The following is an 18,534-nucleotide window of genomic DNA, read 5'->3' on the forward strand; positions in this document are numbered from 1 at the left end:
CGTTTAAGCCACAAGAGCGTGCGTGGACAACTGCTGAATAAAACACACAGGCATATAACTTAACAACACACAGGCTAAGGCAGATCCACACGAGGACCCAAAGACGAGTTGAGTCGGTGGAAAGGACACGAACCGAGCCCCAAAGGGCGAGTTGGGGGAAGAAAAAACAACTTGCATGAACATAAAACTTTAAATTAACACCTATATACATATATGCAAAATTCCAAATATACTCTTTTTTCTCTTTTTACCTAAAAGCGACCGGGCTGAGGACAGCGAACTTGCGTAAAGATGAACTTCGAGCCTAGACAGCTACACAGCGTTACTGAGCTAGTAAGACGATGGTCTAATGCAGGAGGTAGATTTCTTGCGAATAAACTGAAAATAGGAAAACCAACGTAAATACACCGCTTGACCGACAATGACAAACGATTGTAAGGCACAATACTACGTAAGGGCAAGGAGAAAAACTAAAATGTAAAAACAAGAATAATGGCAAAGGTAAACCCACCACATAACTGAATAGGTACAGGCGTGGATCAACACCTACAAGGCGCTTAGTGAGGCTATGACGAAGAATTAGCCAGTAACATAACATAAACACCTAGCCAGGTAATAGAGTAACCATAGGAGCACAGGAACAATAAAACAGCAGCGCACATCGAAGACCATGCTACAAGCCAGGCAAACTAATTTAGGAACAACCGCCTTATTCACTACCACAACAAGTTAGAGTAAAACGGTACCAAACAACGAGCAAAGTAAATAACTACGACTAGCAATAAATACCATGAAGCAATAAATACCATGAAGACAGAGGCGAAACAGCGGAAGGCAAATCGACCATGTGAGAACAGAATTATAGTACCAGACAAATAGTGGAGCATATAGTGGCAGTGTATCAGCAGCGTATGCAGAAGGAATGTGAGTTTGATTGATTATATATCTTTTTTTTTTTATTTATTTATATATATATATATATATATATATATATATATATATATATATATATATATATATTTTTTTTTTTTTTTATTTCAAAAACAACAACTAACGAACTAACAGACTCATGAGTTAAAACATGACTAATACGGACCAATGTATGCGGCCGAAGTGTAGATACGAGGAGCAACAGTGTAAAATACATGGAATATGAAACAGATTAGGTATATGAGAAGCAACTGTGGAACAAACGCGTCAACCAGTGAAATACACAGCAGGGACATCTGTGACACATTAACGAAGCGTCCTGACCAGTAGTCAACGTGTACTGACACTAAGACTAACACCTAGAACTACAAGACTATAATACCTACAGTATGCAAACAAGCACCCAGCATGCAGAGCTGAGCCGCAGGAGGTGTGTAACGAACTGGCTGCCGGCTGAGACTGGTGACCGAATAAGAAAGCCGGCATGCGTAAGGCAGCGGAACGGGACGGGAGAATACCGCGGAGCTCCGAAGGACATATGCTCCGAAGGTAACTCCCGCTGTCACCTCCCCAAACCAGCACCACACATCTGAAAACAAACCCCCGACATGCAGAGCCGGGCAGCCGGAAGCGCGCAACGTTGCTTAGCAGCCCGCTACAGCTGCTGAACCACAACAACACCAACATGCGAAAGGCAGGGCACGGGAGACAACTGCAGGGTTCATCAAGACACGAGCCCCCAGACTCCTGCAGTCACCCCCCGGACCTGCTCTGCTGTCGCCCCCTACCTAGCGTCTGAACTAACCTGAAATGACGTGCACAGTAGAGCACAGGAACGAACACGAGGCTGGAGAGACTTCCCCCGGCGTCTGACGTCACGGACTCCAAACAACGCGAGAGCCGTGGCGCACTGAACACAGGGAGCCGCGGCTTTTAAGCGCAAGTACCGCCCCTCCCACAAACACAGGTTAATTGACTCAGTCAATTAACCTTCGCACTAATACTGCCAAACACTGTATTCTTCGAATATAATACTGGCACATACCTTCTGAATATAATTCTGACACACTGTACCTCCTGAATATACAACACACTGTACCCTCTGAATATAATACCGCCACACACCGTACCCTCTGAATATAATACTATCACACACCGTACCCTCTGAATATAATACTACCACACACTGCGCCATCTAAATATAATACTACCACACACTGTGCCCTCTGAATATAACACTACCACACACTGTGCCCTCTAAATTTAATACTAACAAACACTGCACTCTCTGAATATAATACTACCACACACTGCACTCTCTGAATATAATACTACCACACTGTGTCCTCTAAATTTAATACTACCACACACTGCACTCTCTGAATAGAATACTACCACACACTGCACTCTCTGAATATAATACTACCAAACACTGCACTCTCTGAATATAATACTACCACACACTGCACTCTCTGAATATACTACCACACACTGTGCCCTCTAAATTTAATACTACCACACACTGCACTCTCTGAATATACTACCACACACTGTGCCCTCTAAATTTAATACTACCACACACTGCACTCTCTGAATAGAATACTACCACACACTGTACCCTCTGTATATAGTACTACCACACACTGCACTCTCTGAATATACTACTACCACACACTGCACTCTCTGAATATAACTTGCTGTGCAGTGCACCCTCTGAATAAAATACCCAAATGTATTGTGGCCCATAAAAAATGTACCACCCCAGAAATTCCTCATAATCTACAATATACTTCTGACATGCAAAACACTCTGTGCCTTCACATATAGTAATAATGCCCCATCTTGTGCCCCTACATATAATAATTATGACCCGTCCTGTTCCCCCACATAATAATGCCCTGTGCCCCGCCCTTCACATATAATTCCCCGTTCTTTGCCCCTCACATATAATGCCCCCCATGCTGTCCCACTCACATATAATGCTCCTGTCATTTGCCCCACACATATAATGCCCCCTGTGCTGTGCCCTTCACATATAATGCCCCCATTCTTTGCCCCTCACATATAATGCCCCCATCATGCACCCCTCCCATATAATGCCCCGTGCTGTGCCCTTCACATATAATGCCCCCATTCTTTGCCCCTCACATATAATGCCCTCATCATGCGCCCCTCACATATAATCCCCCTGTCCTGTCCAGTCAGGGGGCATTATATGTGAGGGGCACAGCACAGGGGGCATTATATGTTTGGGGCACATGACAGAAGCATTATATGTGAGGGGCACAGGACAGGGGGCATTATATATGTGAGGGGCGCATGATGGCGCATTATATATGAGGGGCACAGGATGGGGGCATTATATATGAGGGGCGCATGATGGGAGCATTATTTGTGAGGGGCACAGCACAGGGGGCATTATACGTGTGGGGCACAGCACAGGGGGCATTATATGTGTGGGGCACAGCACAGGGGGCATTATATGTGTGGGGCACAGCACAGGGGGCATTATATGTGTGGGGCACAGCACAGGGGGCATTATATGTGTGGGGCACAGCACAGGGGGCATTATATGTGTGGGGCACAGCACATGGGGCATTATATGTGTGGGGGGCACAGTACAGGGGGCATTATATGTGTGGGGCACAGCACAGGGGGTATTATATGTGTGGGGCAAAGCACAGGGGGCAATATATCATATAATGCCCCCTGTGCTGTGCCTCACACATATAATACCCCCTGTGCTGTGCCCCACACATATAATGCCCCCTGTGCTGTGCCCCCCACACATATAATTTATATGTGTGGGCACAGCACAGGGGGCATTATATGTGAGGGGCACAGCACAGGGGGCCCCCCCTGTCATGTGCTCTTAACATATAGTGCCCCCAGTGCTTTGCCCTGCAGCACCTCACATTAAAAATTCCCCTTTCTCTCCCCCCCCCCCCCCCCCCCAAGTTTTTAAATCCCCCTCCCCCTCCGATACAGTGCCCTTAACAGTGGCACATATTCCAAATCCCAAATCCCCTGGGCCCTGAGCATACTCTTCTTACTTACTGTATGCTGGCCGCGGGGACGGGATTTCCGGGCGCCGGCGCGATGATGTGACGTCATCGCGCCGGAATGCAGAGGATCGCGTCCCCGCAGCTCACACGCTGTGCACTCACAGCGTGTGAGACTGCCTAGGTTAGTGAATGGTGGAGCGGAAGCTTACAGAAATCTCGGGGGGGGGGGGGATGGGGCAATTGCCCTGTTGCCCCCCCCTGGATCCGCAACTGGGCCGGAGCTCATATCATAAACCCCCCCCCCCCACGTGAGACCATTTTGGAAACTATACCCCTCACAGAATGTTATAAGGGGTGCAGTGAGCATTTACACCCCACAGGCATTTGACAGGTCTTTGGAACAGTGGGCTGTGCAAATCAAAAATTTTATTTTTCATTTTCACGGACGTCTGTTCAAAAAATCTGTCAGACACCTGTGAGGTGTAAATGCTCACTGCACCCCTTGTTACATTCCGTGAGTGGTGTAGTTTCCAAAATGGGGTCACATGTAGAGGAGTTCACTGTTCTGGCAGCATGGGGGCTTTGTAAACTCACATGGCCTTCAATTCCAGCCAAATTCTCTCTCCAAAAAACAAAATTTTGCACCTTCTCTGCTGAGCATTGTAGTGCAATCGCAGAGCACTTTACGTCCATATATGGGGCATTTCCTTACTCAGAAGAAATGGGGTTACACATTTTAGGGGGCTTTTTCTCCTATTTCCCTTTGTGAAAATGAAAAAAAATTGAGGTAACACCAGCATTTTAGTGAAAAAAAAATTACATTTTCTATTTTCACCTTCAACTTTAACAAAAATTTTTCGAACACCTGTGGGGTGTAAATGCTCACTGAACAACTTATTACATTCTGTGAGGGGTGTAGTTTCCAAAATGGAGTCACGTGGGTGTGTTTTTTTTATCTTTTACTTTTTTTTTTAGTTTATGTCACAACCGCTGTAACTGTAAAATCGGCCACCCCTGTACAAATCACCATTTTAATCTCCTGAGCCATGTTGTGTGCCCGCAGAGCACTTTACATCCACATATGGGGTATTTCCATACTCAGGAGAAATTGTGTTACAAATATTGGGGGTCTTTTTTCCCCTTTTACCTCTTGTGAAAATGAAAAGTATGGGGCAACACCAGCATGTTAGTATAAAAAAATTAATTTTTTTACACTAATATGCTGGTGTAGACGCCAACTTTTCCTTTTCATAAGAGGTAAAAGTAGAAAAATTTGCAACACAATTTCTCCTGTGTATGAAAATACCCCATATGTGGCCCTTAACTGTTGCCTTGAGATATGACAGGGCTCTGGAGTGAGAGAGCTCCATGTGCATTTGAGGTCTAAATTAGGGATTTGCATAAGGGTGGACCCAGATGCAAGGGTTACAATTGCCTCCTCCACCAAAAATACCCTACGGCAGTGTTCCCAAAACAGAATGCCTCCAGCTGTTGGAAAGTTCCCAGCATGCCTGGACAGTCAATGGCTGTCCATCAATGCTGGGAGTTTATTTTGAAACAGCTGGAGGCTCCGATCTGCTGGGGGGGGGGGGGGGGGGGGGGTGTCAGTGTAAGGGTGTGTAGTGTATACAGTAGTAACACAATATGGCACTCTTGATCCAGATGGTGGGTGCACGAGTAGGGTCCCAATCCTTACTTAAATGCTATAAATGACTCGGCACTCGAGATAATGCTTAAGTGGGATTTATTTCAATCCAAGTAGATAACGTTTCGGTCAGGTATTGACCTTCATCAGATCTGAAGGATATACAATCAATGTACTTATATAAGTGATACAGTAACATAAATAAAAATAAAAAGGACATAAATAGCTGGAACCGAGAAAAATGTCTAGAATGTATAATAAGGAAAAACAATATGTTTGTTTAGAATACACAAATGAGAACAACTAATAATCAAGAAAAAGGAGGATCCAATATCATGTGACAGATAACGATATTTACAAAACTAGTACTGATAATGTGGCAAACCATTGCCAATGGGGTCTGATCTGGTTAAAAAGACTCATGTCATTCGATCGGATATAGCAGAAAAGTGGATTATGGATATGTAGTTCCATCATATTACTTAGCATATTGGAATTATTAATGCTTATATGGGAGGGCAAATAAAAATAGGTATCCTGCACAAAAATCATAGGTGGCAGTGGAATAGTTCATCTAATCTAGGTACCGTCAATCAAACACATAGGAACCTCAGTAGTTGGAGTCAGGGAATATATGGAATGCTAGGGTACATAAGAATATACGCAAACTAAAACATGAGCAAGGGAGGCACCTAAGGCATAATAGGTGGAATAACATAACAAAAGAAAAGAGAAAAGGCGCAACTACATAAAGCAGTGTGATGTATATCCAGACACATATTGGGAATCAGTGGCAATGTGGGGAACTCACCTGGATTGCTGTGGAGTATTGTGCTGGTAAGTGCGGCTAGAACTGCCGTGAATTGAGTCCTGTGTGGAGCGACCGTAGTCGCAGAGGCATCTGCACGTAAGTGAGTGCAGCCGGCACATATCGGAGCCGACCGGAAGTCACGCCGCAAGCAGCGCAACGTCACTTCCGGTACGGCATCCGAGGGACCGGGCTAAAAGGAAGAGATAAAATAGGTAGAAAAGGATATAGAGAGGATATAGAGGCAAGAAAATTAAGGACTGAATGGAAAAAATAGGAAAATTATGGGTATAGAATAGAGAAGATAATCGTAAAACCGGAAGTGGGTGTGGGTGCGTTCCACAGTGACAGAAGTCAACGTCACGTGGAACGCAAATATAAAAAAGCTGTAGGGGACTAAGAGAGAAGGAGCAAGAATGGTGAAAACTCTGGGAGACACACAATAACATTATGGCAATAAATGGACCAGATAATGATTACTAGATGAAATGTAACACGGGAAATAGAAACTAAAATGCAAAAATATGGGTAGCATGTATGTATGAGTGTGTATGGTAGGAAATGATGGATAAGGTGTATATGGAAATGAGATGTTGCATGGATGTAAATTCCCATTATCTGGAATGGGTGAAATGATGTGGTATATGATAATGATAGGAAAAATGAGGATGTGTCTGGTAAGGATATGTGTAGTGATGATGTATAGTATAGGATGATGGATGGAGGGTATGCATGGATGTATGATGTTGTATAAAATGGATAGCTGTTCATCTAGAGTAGGTGAAATGAATAGGAAGAAGAATAAATAATTGATACAGGAGAATAAGATATGAGAGAAATTATGGTAATAGATTGAGATGGGGTGAAAATGTATGGATATAGTGCCTATGGACAAGATGTGGGGGGATAGAAAAGGTAAATGAAGAATGTGAGGGAATGGCAATATACATTTCAGAAAAAGGATACATCCAGTACCAAGGAAATCCATTTCGGCAGCAATTCAAGGGGCCTGCAAATGTACATAGAAAAAACAGAGTAATTAATATATAATTATGTCAGTTGCGTAATCTCATATTCTCTATTAAGGCCATGAGGCTCAAGAGTTTGTAGCGTGTGAATCCAATAGGCCTCCCGTCTTTTTAGTGTCTTACGTCGGTCACCCCCTCTCCTTAATCGAGGTACCTGTTCCAGTACCGAAACGTTATCTACTTGGATTGCGTATGAAATAAATCCCACTTAAGCATTATCTCGAGTGCCGAGTCATTTATAGCGTGTAGTGTATACAGTTGGCACACCTGAAATATTTCTAGAAAATGAAGTATTTATCACAGGGAAGGATTGCAGTAACACATGTTTTGCTATACACATGTTTATTCCCTTTGTGTGTATTGGAACAAAACCAAACAAGGGAGGAAAAGAAAAAAGGTAAATGGACATAATGTCCCACCAAACTCCAAAAATGAACTGAACAAAATTATTGGCACCCTTAACTTAATATTTGGTTGCACACCCTTTGGAAAAAATAACTGAAATAAGTCGCTTCCTATAACCATCAATAAGCTTCTCACACCTCTCAGCTGGAATGTTGGACCACTCTTCCTTTACAAACTGCTCCAGGTCTCTTATTGGAAGGCGCCTTTTCCCAACAGCATTTTTAAGATCACTCCACAGGTGTTCAATGGGATTTAGATCTGGACTCATTGCTGTAACTCTCCAGCGCTTTGTTGCCATCCATTTCTGGGTGCTTTCTGATGTATGTTTGTGGTCATTGTCCTGCTTGAAGACCCAAGATCTCAGACGCAAACCCAGCTTTCTGACACTGAGCTGTACAGTGAGACCCAAACTCTGTTTGTAATCCTCAGATTTCATGAGGCCTTCCACACATTCAAGGCACCCAGTGCCAGAGGCAGCAAAACAACCCCAAAACATCATTCAATCTCCACCATATTTCACTGTAGCTACTGTGTTCTTTTCTTTGTAGGCCTTATTCCATTTTCGGTAAACTGTAATGATGTGCTTTTACCAAAAAGCTCTATCTTGGTCTCATCTGTCCACAAGACGTTTTCCCAGAAGGATTTTTGCTTACCTCAAGTTCATTTTGGCAAAATGTAGTCTTGCACTTTGCACTGATGCTCCCTGAGTCTGCAGGACAGCTTGAATATCTTTGGAACTTGTTTGGGGCTGCTTATCCACCATCCGGACTATCCTGCGTTGACACCTTTCATAAATTTTTCTCTTCGATCCATGCCCAGGGAGATTAGCTACAGTGCCATGAGTTGCAAATGTCTTCATAATTGTGGATAAAGGCAAATCTAGATCTGGAGGTGGACTTGTAACTTGTAACCTTGAGAGTGTTGATATTTTTCCACAATTTTGGTTCTCAAGTCCTCAGACAGTTTTCTTCTCCTCTTTCTGTTGTCCATGTTCAGTGTGGCACACAATGCAAAGACTAAATGAACGTCTCTCCTTTTTATCTGCTTTCAGGTATGATTTTAAGGGTGTGTTCACACGCTATTACTAGCAGCGGGTTTCCCGCTGCGGTAAAACCAGCTGTGAGTTACGCTACCATTCATTTGTATGGGTCCAAAGACAGTCCGCAAATTTGGCACTATTGCGGACTGCGTGGACCCATTTAAACCAATGGTAGCGTAACTCGCAGCGGGTTTCCCACAGCACGAAACTCGCTACAAGCGTGTAAACGCACCCTTATATTACCCAAACCTGTTACTTGCCCCAGGTGAGTTTAAAGGAGCATCACATGCTTGAAACAATCTTATTTTTCCACAATTTTGAAAGGGTGCCAATTATTTTGTCCAGCCCATTTTTGGAGTTTGGTGTGACATTATGTCCAAATTGCTTTTTTTCCTCCCTTTTTTGGTTTAGTTCCAATACACACAAAGGGAATAAACATGTGTATAGCAAAACATGTGTTACTGCAATCCTTTTCTGTGAGAAATACTATATTTTCTAGAAACATTTCTGGGGTGCCAACATTTACGGCCATTACTGCATATAGTGTTTTACTCTTCATTTTGTGTAGTGTAGTGTTTTTAGGTTACATTCCCACGGGCGGGGGTTTACATCAAGTTCCGCGGTTGGAATTTGAGCTGTGGCGGAAAATTTGCTGCGGGAAACTCACTGTAACCCCCCCCCCCCCATATCTTCCTGCATTTTGTCTTTGCACAGACCCACACATGCAATTGCTGCAGGGGCAAGACAATTTTTTTAAATATAGAGTTAAAGATGCATTTATAAAAAAAAAATATATATATATTTTGACATTTTATAACTTTTTATGTCCCCTTAAGGGTGATCTTTTGATCCGATCCCTGTTATACTATACTGCAGTAGATCTGCACAGTAGCATAGTATAACTGTCAGTATGTCATTAACATTCAGCCTTTGAGAGTCATCCTGTGGCTGACCCCCACAGGCTACTGTAGCTGGCGGACTATGAGGCCGTGATTTAACCTCCGATTGTGCAATTGCATCAGGGTATCTGATGGGTAACCATGTGAGCCCTCTCCTCATTAGCACTGGAGATGCAGGGGTCACACTAACTGTGGCAGTTTCTGACAGTTGAGGCGGGTGCTTGGCTGTGTGGGAAACATATATCATGTCATATAGCAGGACAGGATTAAAGGTTTTAAAACAATCATTCATCTACATTGCCCTAAATTCCCCTCTGTTGTAAGTCTATTGGGTTAATGCGGCTTTTTTCAAACCTTCAAAGTGGATTGAAACCTACAACGGTAACAGTCATTGTGGATTGAACAGTAACAGTTGAGCTCATCAGGAATAAAAACATAAGGCAAGGGGTTAACCATAAAACAAGCTGAGGTCAGAACACCAGTGAGGATAGCCAAGACAAACAAAGCAGCAGATGCAGACGGGCTAAGGTCTGCAAAACAGGCAACGTAGTACAGAATCATTGGGCAGAAGAATGGTCAGGTCAGAAACACTAGTACTCAATATACAGTAAGGAACACTGGTGAGGGACAAGTCACAATCATGAGCAAAGACCAAATAACAATGGGGATTTAAATATCCCACCTCTGGAAGGCATGGATAGCTGCACCCACTCTGATTGGCTGGGCTAGAGTTAAATAGACTAGCGATGAGATGCCGCCGTCCGCCTAAAGATTCAGTAATGGTGTGGGGTGGCATTTCCTTGGGGGGGCCGCACAGCCCTCCATGTGCTTGCCAGGGGTAGCCTGACTGCCATTAGGTACCGAGATGAGATCCTCAGACCCCTTGTGAGACCATATGCTGGTGCAGGTGGCCCTGGGTTCCTCCTAATGCAAGACAATGCTAGACCTCATGTGGCTGGAGTGTGTCTGCAGTTCCTGCAAGAGGAAGGCATTGATGCTATGGACTGGCCCGCCCGTTCCCCAGACCTGAATCCGATTGAGCACATCTGGGACATCATGTCTCTTATTCCTGGTCTTGGAGGACATCCCTCGAGAGACCATCTGCCACCTCCTTAGGGGCATGCCCAGGCATTGTAAGGAGGTCATACGGGCACGTGGAGGCCAGACACACTACTGAGCCTCATTTTGACTTGTTTTAAAAGGACATACGTAATCAGTTGGATCAGCCTGTAATGTGGTTTTCCACTTTGATTTTGTGTGATTCCATATCCAGACCTCCATGGGTTGATAAAAATTATCAATGGAAATTAAATTTATTTGATTTTGTTGTCAGCACATTCAACTATGTAAAGATGAAAGTATTTCATATTATTAGTTCATTCATTAGATCTAGGATGTGTTATCTTAGTGTTCCCTTTATTTTTTTTGAGCAGTGTATACATCACATTTAGCGTTATTGATGCTTATGCTGCGGGCACACTCATACCCAGTCTTCTCCCTGCTGCCGAGGCTCCCTACACAACACTCTGCTCAGCCTATCACTGGCTGAGGCGGGACATCGCTGCGGCCGGCGAAACACTGACCTCAGGAGGAAGATGAACGGAGGAAGATGAGTTAAGGTTTGCTTTGCTTTTTTTTTTTTTTTTGCAGCCCGGGCACAACAGGATGAAGAAAACTTTCACTCTACTAATCCTTTAATACACGTACAAAGGGAAAGTTCAGGAGTTGCCCATATAAAGTGTTTCCCAACCAGTGTGCATGCTGGGAGTTGTAGTTTTGCAACAGCTGGAAGCACACTGGTTGGGAAACACTTCCTTTGAAAAATGAAAGCAGCTATTAAAGGGGGTATCTACCATAAGGTGATTTTAGTACCTACCTTGCAGACAGTAATGGACATGCTTCTGAAGGATCTGCTCTTGTCTTGGGGCTAAATGGCTATGTTGTGAGATTATCATAACACTGTGGCTAGCTTTTTGTGAACTTGTATTTCCTGTTTGACTTTTCTTTTTTTGATTACAAATCCCACAATTCAATTTTCCTCCCTCCCACACATCAGCCACCGCATCCATTGAAACAAAAGACCTGTGGTTTTTAATCTGGGTGCCTGCAGCTGTTGCATTAGTTGCAGATTGATCTCTCTCCCACCAAGCGATCCCTCCACCCATTGAAGCAGACAGGCTGCCTGTCATCAGCTACTAGTGAGTCAGGCCTCAGCCACATTGCAAGCGGAGAAAAATCAGAGACAACAGTAGTTTTGTATGCTGTTAAAAATAAATAGTGGGGTGAAAATCACCGAAGAATTGTGTGAAAACCGTCACACACAGGTACAGACACTATATTATGAACTACACTAACTTTACAGCCCCTGGTAGCATAGTCAAATAAAAAAATCCTGGAATACCCCTTTAATTTACTAAGGCGGTGTTTCCTAACCATTGTGCCTCCACTTTCACTTTCCAAAGGTAATGTTTCCCGTTCTGAGTCCATTTGCCTCTTTTCTTTTTTTTCCGCTAAATGGCACCAAAACCTGTGGGAACACAACTGACTCCAACAGATCCCATTGACTTGTAGAAAGTCCATCAGGAAATCAGTAGTTTACCAGAGAAAAAAAAAATAAGTGCACACACTATTTTTTTCTCCGCTAAACATCCCGTCATATAATGGAGCCCGGCAGCAATGTAAAAGAGCCATTAGTAAGCAAATAGTTGCTTTCACTTTCCAAATGCAGTGGGGGAAAAAAATATATCTGTGATTTATATAATTACTTCCTCCCTATACCAGCATCCTAGCTCCTCCTGTTGGTGATACAGCAGTACTACATGCATTAAAAAAGTTACATAACTTTATTCAGCTGTCATTTTCATTATTACTAAAACCATGCAAAAATCAGGTTTCCTTAATTTGATCTGAGCTGTCTTCAAAGCTTTACTGTCATTTAAAACAACTTTTGGCTTGTCGATCAGTTGTTGATCGCATCTGGTCTCACTCCTGAGATCCACTGCAATCATCAGTTATTAGCCAGGTAAGCAGCATTGCGCTCCCTGTCCGCAAGATCAAAAGTTGTTTTTAATGACAGTAATGTTACAAACTTATGGTCAATTCACACGGCAGAATTTCCGCTTGCGGAATCCCGCCTAAAATGAAAGTCCAATAAACTTCTATGGGATTTCACACTTCTGAATTTCCGCATGCTGAATTTCTGCACCAATTCCACACAAAATCTGTACAAGCCAGAAACCACCCAAGGAAGCGGAATTGGTGCGGAAATTCAGCCCATGGGAATAGACCCTTAGGGTTTACTCACAGGGATCATCATCTCCAGCGTTTGAGATGGTGTGCCACCACAAGTTGCCATCCAATCACACCAAAGTTCATTATAAACTGGCCTCTTTACTCTTCAGCCACAAAGTAAACAGTGACAATCATATGCACACTAGATAAAGCAAATACCTGCTTGGCTTAACGCCAATACAGGACGGCATCCCTAACTATTATTGCTCCATAGCACCAGTTGCCTAGCATGTCTCACCAGACTTGGGTTTCCATCAGGCTGCAGCTCCCACAGGCCTGGCCTAACTTGTGTCTCACACTGTAAGTCCTTCTGGAGAAACCAAGCCTTCTTTTCACAGAGGTATCTCAGGTGGATTTTAACAAGCCTATCCAACTCATAGCAGGAGCGGAATATAGGTAGAGCAGAAGCTGCTCTTCCCAACTCCAGCATCCAACTCCTTTATGTGAGCTTTAGGCTCCGTTCACATTGCGTTTTTTTATACTTCAGTTTAACTGATGTGGTTAACATATGTTTAACTGATGCATTTTTGTATCAGTTAAACATAGTTTTTGACAAACTAGATAAACAGATGGACGGGGACATTGGGTGGGCGGTTCAGTGGGTTGTCCTTTGTGCTTCACTGTTCTACAGAAAGGTGCTGAAATACTTCCTTCTGTGTATTTAATACTAAAATCCAAAATAGCTTATTTTTAATCACTTCAAATAGCCAAAAAATGTTTTATAAAACCAGTCAAAAAGTCCCATTAAAACAAAAATAGTACCGATAAAAACAACAGATGACGGCGCAAAAAATTAGTCCTCATACAGCCCTATATACATAAAAATAAAAAAGTTATAGGGGTCAGAAAAGAACAATTTTAAGCATACTAATTTTCTTTCAAAAAGTAGCAACATAAACCAAACACTTATCTGGGTTTAAAGGAAAATTCCAGAATAGAAAAATTGTCCCCCATACTGCCGGCAGTAAAAAAAAAAAAAAATAGATACATACCTTCCTTCGCTCCCCCGGTGCCTCCGGTAACCCGCTTCGGTCTCTGCCGCAATCCTCTTTCTGGTTGCCGGTGGTCGGCGCGTCATATTGCACTCAGCCAATCACCGGCCGCAGCGAAGTCCCGACTTGGCCGGCAATAGGCTGAGCGGCAGTGTGACGTTTTCAGCCCTGGCAACAGGTGCCGGTGTAGAGAAGAATTATGTGTCTTGAAGCGTTCTCACACTGCCACTCAGCCTATCGCCGGCCGAGTCGGGACTTCACTGCGGCCAGTGATTGGCTGAGTGCAGTATGACTCTCTGACCACCGGCAACCAGGAAGAGGATCGCGGCGGAGACCGGAGCAGGTTACCGGAGGCACTGGGAGAGCGAAGGAAGGTATGTATCTATTTATTTTTTTTACTGCTGGCAGTATGGAGGACAATTTTTGTATTCTGGAGTTCTCCTTTAATTTAATTGTATGAACCTACAGAATAAAGATATGGTGTCTTTTTTACCAAAAAGTGCACAGCGTAGGAATGGAAGCCCCCAAAAGTTGCAAAATGTAGTTTTTTTCCCTCCATTTTGCTCCACAAATATTTTTTCTGGTTCTACCGTAGATTTGGTTGTAAAATTAGTAATATTCTTACAAAGTACAATTGGTGTGCAAATAAAATCCCTAATACGGATTTGTAGGTGAAGAATTGTTTGCCTTATGGCTTATAAAAGACGAGGAGAAAAAAAACTAAAGTGCGGCCATAGTGAGACAAACAGTTTATTAAGAAGGAGAGGAGAGGATGAGCAAGAGGTTGTATGGCACACTGGGATACAGCTCAAACTGGCTAGGTTCAGACTACGGAATCTCCGGGCAGAAAATTTCCGCCCGTAGATTCCGAGTTCCGTCTGCGCCGACTGAATTAGTCGGCGCTAGGACCGCGTGGACACTGCAGTCTCCTATAGACTGCTATGTGTTCCGCTAGGATTTCCGCCTGAAGAAAGAGCAACCCCTCTCTTCAGGCGGAAATTTTCTAGCGGATTTTTCATCCGGATTTTCCAAATTCCGAAGTATGAATTTGTGAACGGAAAACCATTCACTACACTATGCATTATAGTAAGCGGAATTTCTGCCGGAAATTTCAAAGCGAAAATTCTGGCGGAATTTCCGTAGTCTGAACCTAGCCTAACAGGACAAAGAAAGTAATCTGGAGCAACAAGTTGGACCAAAAAAACTGCATTACAGATTATGAGCCCTTTAACCGATTGCCGTCTAAGGATGAGCTGGCTCGTCCATAGACGGCAACTGTTGTATGGTGTGGGCTCCCGACTCGAGCCCATGCCATACCGGCCGGCTCCCAGCTGATTTCTATAGCTGGGGGCCGGCGATCACCGCGACCGGCTTTTAACCCTTTAGATTGCCGCTGACAAAGTTGACAGCAGCTTCTAATTGCTGAGGTAGCCGGAGGGCTTACCTCACATCCTGTGCTGGCTGTTGCACTGTGAATGATAAAGCCTGACAGGACCAGGCTTTATCAATCGAGTGCAGAGCACACAGATCAATGTGGTTCTATGAAACCACATTGATCTGTATGAGGAATCTACTGATTCCTCCTAAAAGTCCCCTAAGGGGACTAAAAGTGTAAAAAATAAAAAGTTTAATGAAAAAAAAAAAAAAAAAAAACACCCATTAACCCCTTCCATATTAAAAGTTTGAATCACCCCACTTTTCCCAAATTCCATATAAAAAATATGTAACCATAATAAAAATAAACATATGTGGTATCGCTACGTGTGTAAATGTCCGAACTATAAAAATATAGTGTTAATTAAACCGCATGGTCATACAAGTAAAAAAAAAATTGGAAAGTCCAAAATGACATATTTTTGGTCACTTTGTATACCCTAAAAAAAATTATAAAAAGCAATCAAAAAGTGCAATCAAAACAAAAATAGCACTGCATAGAATTGGAAGCCCCCAAAAGTTACAAAATTGCATTTTTTTCCAATTTTGCCACACACATTTTTTTTTTCTGGTTGCGCTGTAAATTTTGTGGTGAAATGATTGATGTCATTATAAGGTACAATTGGTGGCGCAAAAAAAAAAACCTTGTGTTCTTAAGGGGTTAAGCTAACCATCTTAAAATTCAGCAGATGATTACAAGAAATACTGAGAGGGGGAATTGACAGCAGAAAACGTACTTTAATACTAATATTTAGAGATGAGCGAACTTACAGTAAATTTGATTCGTCACGAACTTCTCGGCTCGGCAGTTGCTGACTTTTCCTGCATAAATTAGTTCAGCTTTCAGGTGCTCCGGTGGGCTGGAAAAGGTGGATACAGTCCTAGGAGACTCTTTCCTAGGAATGTATCCACCTTTTCCAGCCCACCGGAGCACCTGAAGGCTGAACTAATTTACGCAGGATACGTCATCAACTGCCGAGCCGAGAAGTTCGTGACGAATCGAATTTACTGTAAGTTCGCTCATCTCTACTAATATTGGTGAAACAACATAACAAAACAAAACGTTACAAAGCAATACTGGTATAATGAGGAATATTATCACCATTCATATTACCATCATACTGTTACTGACCAAATCCTGTATACTGACCAATATTAACAGTATGCTCTTTAGCAGGGGTCCTCAAACTTTTTAAACGGGGGGCCAGTTCACGGTCCCTCAGACCGTTGGAGGGCCGGACTATAGATAACAAAACATGAACAAATTCCTATGCACACTTATATATCTTATTAGTGGACTACCACTTTAAGTACGCAGCACAGTTCCCCCCACATTAGGTTGGCAGTATAGATCCCCCCATATTAGGTTGTAGTTCCCCCACATTAGGATTGGCAGTACAGTTCCCCCACATTAGGATTGGCAGTACAGTTCCCCCCCATTAGGTGCAGTACAATTCCCCCCCATTAGGTGCAGCAGAATGTTCCCCCCCCCCCCCCATTAGGTGCAGCAGAATGTCCCCCCCCCCCCATTAGGTGCAGCAGAATGTTCCCCCCCCCCATTAGGTGCAGCAGAATGTTCCCCCCCCCCATTAGGTGCAGCAGAATGTTCCCCCACCATTAGGTGCAGCAGAATGTTCCCCCCCCATTAGGTGCAGCAGAATGTCCCCCCCCCATTAGGTGCAGCATAATGTTCCCCCCATTAGGTGCAGCATAATGTTCCCCCCCATTAGGTGCAGCATAATGTTCCCCCCCATTAGGTGCAGCATAATGTTCCCCCCCATTAGGTGCAGCATAATGTTCCCCCCCATTAGGTGCAGCATAATGTTCCCCCCCATTAGGTGCAGCATAATGTTCCCCCCCATTAGGTGCAGCATAATGTTCCCCCCCATTAGGTGCAGCATAATGTTCCCCCCCATTAGGTGCAATATAATGTTCCCCCACATTAGGTGCAGTATAATGTTCCCCCACATTAAGTGCAGTATAATGTTCCCCCACATTAAGTGCAGTATAAATCCCCCAAATTAGGTGCAGTATAGCTCCCCACATTAGGTGCAGCATAGATCCCCCAAATTAGGTGCAGTATAGCTCCCCACATTAGGTGCAGCATGTTCACCCACATTAGGTGCAGTATAGATCCCCCAAATTAGGTGCAGTATAGCTCCCCACATTATGTGCAGTATAGCTCCCCACATTAGGTGCAGTATGTTCCCCCCCAGACATAAACTGTATGGCTGGAGGCTGTATGCCTGTGTTCTGCCCCACTTCAGTGCTCCGACTATCCGGCGATAGCAGTAAGTCCCGGGACCAAAGGAGCTGTGGTCGGAGCACCGAAGCTGACATGCCGCTGGCAACACTTACCTAGCTGGCCAGCGCACGTCCTCATCGCTGCCCCGCTCCTCCACGCTCCGTTGCTATGGGCGCACGCACAGCGTCAGTGACGTCCCTGCGTGCGCCACCTTCCTGGCGGCCCCTGCATTTTAAAGTAAACGCGGGGTCTCCGAGAACGCATCCCTGTGTCCCAAAAACATCTTTCGGGACACAGGGATGTTCCAGGCAGCGGCGGGCCGGATAAATGTCCTCGGCAGGCCGCATGTGGCTCGCAGGCCGTAGTTTGAGGACCCCTGCTCTATAGTATGCAGAGCAGTATGCTATATACAAGCTTTGTAGACCATATAAGTAATTACATACAGTTACAAGTGACTCGCAGGTTATGTTTTCTCAGATCAGTCGTTCACTTTTTCTTCTCCATCCGGCCAAGACCATCATGACGATTTCTTCCATCCACAACTTGTCTCCACAGAACCTGGCAGAAAAACATTTTAGACTATGAACTTTTAAAGCACCTATTGCACTCTGGGTGGGGGAAGAGTAAGTATTACCATTATGGAGTTGCCCCGAATAGGTAGGTGCCACCTCTAGGTCTCCATGTAGATCTCCATAATTTTTTATATAGTACTACTACTCCCAGCATGGAACACACTGTTCCATGCTGGGAGTAGTAGTACCTGTACTATAGACATATCGCCCTGGATGTCAGTCTATCACCCGATGCGATCGT

The 18,534-nt window shown here is 43.9% G+C and overlaps 1 long non-coding RNA gene across 3 annotated transcripts; it reads right to left on the reverse strand.

Annotated features, from left to right (window-relative positions):
* Positions 1-5,673: 5,673 nt before the first annotated feature.
* Positions 5,674-18,259, reverse strand: LOC130282772 (uncharacterized). 3 transcript variants are annotated; one of them, XR_008846526.1, is made up of 3 exons: positions 18,165-18,259; positions 7,355-7,397; positions 5,674-5,825 (listed from the first exon to the last, which is right to left on the reverse strand). It is a non-coding gene; the product is annotated as an uncharacterized LOC130282772 (long non-coding RNA). The 3 variants fall into 3 exon arrangements; XR_008846527.1 differs by lacking the exon at positions 18,165-18,259 and adding an exon at positions 10,442-10,679; XR_008846525.1 differs by lacking the exon at positions 18,165-18,259 and adding an exon at positions 9,860-9,964.
* Between the last annotated feature and the right edge of the window lie 275 nt (positions 18,260-18,534).

This window comes from Hyla sarda, chromosome 7 (genome assembly GCF_029499605.1).
Source record: "Hyla sarda isolate aHylSar1 chromosome 7, aHylSar1.hap1, whole genome shotgun sequence".
Taxonomy (NCBI): Eukaryota; Metazoa; Chordata; class Amphibia; order Anura; family Hylidae; genus Hyla; species Hyla sarda.